General features: G+C 31.3%; 1 long non-coding RNA gene across 1 annotated transcript; it reads right to left on the bottom strand.

Annotated features, from left to right (window-relative positions):
* Positions 1 to 2,332: 2,332 nt before the first annotated feature.
* LOC145039563 (uncharacterized) lies at positions 2,333 to 3,000 on the bottom strand. Its single transcript, XR_013679823.1, has 3 exons — positions 2,862 to 3,000; positions 2,687 to 2,740; positions 2,333 to 2,581 (listed from the first exon to the last, which is right to left on the bottom strand). It is a non-coding gene; the product is annotated as an uncharacterized LOC145039563 (long non-coding RNA).
* Between the last annotated feature and the right edge of the window lie 223 nt (positions 3,001 to 3,223).

A 3,223-nucleotide genomic window follows, 5' to 3' on the forward strand; every position in this document is an offset into this window, starting at 1 on the left:
CACCTACCATATATATACTTGCATGGTTCTTTTTGATGTGTTAAGGGAAGAAGTTTATTGGGTTTTTAATGAGCAATTTCAATATTTCATTATAGTTTTCTATATTAAATTTGAACTAGTAGAGAATTACGTACGCCGTTGGCACCGGGTTGGATCAAGTTTGTTGTTTTCCTTAATGCTCTTGAAAATTTTATATAACATCTTGAAAAAGAGAGTTAGAAAGTACAATGCTATAATAATTATATTTTTTTCAAAGATGCTTTACACTCAGAAGCAAAAAATCATGTTACGAAAGAGAGAAATCTCATCCTTCATTTGTTAGCAAGATGATCCTTCTGCAGCATGAAGGCTTGCCCCAACATCCAGGGGTCCATATCCAGATGTGGAAAAGGTAAATAAGTAATTTGTGACCTCTACAACACCTACAAGAATTTCAAACACAAAAAAAAAAAAAAAAAAAAAAAAAAAAAAAAAAAAACAACAACAACGTGTTTTAAGATCTTATCTAACTTTTGACATATTTAAGATTGACAAACAATTAGGCATCTGAAATACATAAATAAATAAAAGTCAAGATTATTGACCGGAAAGTGTTGAAACTTAAAAAAATCCATAAAGAAAAAGTTAAAAATCATTTCTAATATATAATTATAGGAATGTACGATGAACCTAAACCCAAACTTGTAATATTTCTTCCCATTATCAGGCTGCTATAAATCGTCACCATCTCTTTCAAACTGTGATAGGCCACAGCGTCCAGAAAAACACATCCATATCAGATTTGTTTCCACACCTGGTCATAAAACATAGATAAAAACCAATCAAAAAAATATTTTTCAAATAAAACATCAAAGTTAAAAATGCAGCATCATAAAGTTCATACCTTGTTCAAATTTCTACAAACATTCAAGAAAAATTAAGACTTACGATCATATCTTACATGAAGAGTTGGTGGAAGTGAGTAAAATATTCAATTATAGATATTTATAGAAAAAACAAATATGAACTGAATTTTGAAAAGTAGTTGAAAATGATGTTTTTTGAAATTTAAATGTTAATATGGTAAATTGCGAATAATAGCAGCATAGTGGACTCTCACTACCAATATGGGCAATGTACTTTATACAGAAAATACATTGTCTACATTAGTAAAAAGAAAAAAAATATATTTTTCTATTTCCTACTATTATCCCTAATTTATAATTACAAAATGAAATATATAATGGAGGGTAAAATGGTAAATCCAACAGAAACCACTATACCACATGGACGATGAGAGCATGAAAATATGGTTTATAGCACTATACTTTGCATCAGTTTAAAAAAAAAAAAAACTTGAGAAAATAAAAGATTTCATTTTCTTATGTAATACCAAGTGTCCTGTATTTAGGCTGTATCACATTAAAATCTTTGTATTTAGGGAGTTGAAGGTTTCTTGAAAATTCATTTCAGAGCGTATGCTTTGTATGTGATAATTCTATGTTTGCTAAGGGGGGTGTTATTTTTATATTTTATTTGACTCCAAAATCTAAGGCTACTACAATGGAGCAATTGGAGACGTAGCATGTTGTGGGTACCATAAATACAAGGTAACCATACATACCACAATCCACAACTCATCTTTTTAATTAGCATAAGGCTTCAATTAAGAACAGTTTATTACAACATGTTCCATTTCCAGCTTTGTGTATAATATTTGCTCAACTTTGTAAACTTATAAATTGTAGAAGAAATAATAAATTGATTGGCTTCATTTATGCTAAGGTTACATAGCCTCAAAAAAGCTTGTTGGCTATACTTTACTAAAATTCTGCAATTATATAATTAACCAATTTTATGCTTCTTTCTTGATAAAGGAGTATAATACTATTTCAAGAAGTCGATCACGTAATGCCCCTCGATCATATGTTTGGTTCGTTGCTTGCTTTTGGTCTTTTGGACTGTAATGCCCCTGGATGATTCTTAACGTCTTCTTTAACTACTTAAAAGACTTGAAAAAGTAAATACTCATGTAAAACTAAACTTTCAGCAGAAACTCTTTCTGCAACAGCCATGGCAGAGATTCTAAGTAGAACATATTCGCCTCTGTAAATTTTTCAACAAAAAAAATTTCAAAATCTTGTCGGACCCACAACCACCGTCAAAGCACACAGGATAACCATCTCAATTTCATTATAACTATTATTGTTATTATTACACGGGGATGAAAAATATGAATAGAAATACCTTTTCATAAATGGCCCCTATGGTTTCCCATAATATCACGTTTCCTCAACTTTTTTTTGGTCATATAGAAGGTCTTTTTGGTTTTAAAACTTTTAATAGACAGTCATTTTAGCTCACTTTATCAATTTTGATTAGGTTAACTCACAAGTCACAACATGTATGTGGGGGAAAAAATCATCATTTACAAACCACAGGGACCATTCTTGTAAAATACAAGTTTTATACTGCAATTGGTTTTTAAAGCTTCCTCTAATGCTTCAGCCTGATCAAAACTAATTTTAAACGTCACCATTGTTATTCCATCTTTTCCAGTATCATAATCTTGCTTTATTTCTTCAACTTTAAACGGCAGAAGCTAAAAAGAATCACCAAAAACAAAAGTTAAATTAATAATATATTATATGATATGTTAACCATTTAAAGTAGTTATTTATTTATTTATCTATTTATTCAGTCTTACCTGATGCTAAACAACCCCCAAAAGGTCAAAACTAATCTCAACACCCATACGAACCTGAAAGAATAAAATTTTCAAGCATTCTGTTACTACTCCACCATAGGCCCTAACTAAACCTTCAGTTCACTGAAATCGAAACAGATACGAAGAAGAGGAATGGATGAAAAAGCAAGCGTACCTGAATATTTGGGAAGTTGACGCCAATTCTAATGGCCATAACGTTGAACGTAAGATCGTAATTGACTATCTTCTTCTTCTCACCATTATTGTTCTTTCATACCTTCTATTTGCAATTATGAGCAGATGAAACAACGTCTGTGTCAAAGCACCCACCAAATATCAAATTTTTTTATGAAGATTGAGCCATAATCCAGCAAAACAAAACACCCTAATCCCGACTTTCGATTTTTTGTCGACACTCGGGCTGTGGTGAGCGATCGATTTTTGATGAAACCAAGCCAGTATAAATTGATTTTTGGGTGAAGAAGACGAACAGGGATTAGAGGGAGAAATCTGGAAGGAGATGAAAAAGTGGAAGGT

This window comes from Lactuca saligna, chromosome 4, assembly GCF_052625555.1.
Source record: "Lactuca saligna cultivar CGN05327 chromosome 4, ASM5262555v1, whole genome shotgun sequence".
Classification (NCBI taxonomy): Eukaryota; Viridiplantae; Streptophyta; class Magnoliopsida; order Asterales; family Asteraceae; genus Lactuca; species Lactuca saligna.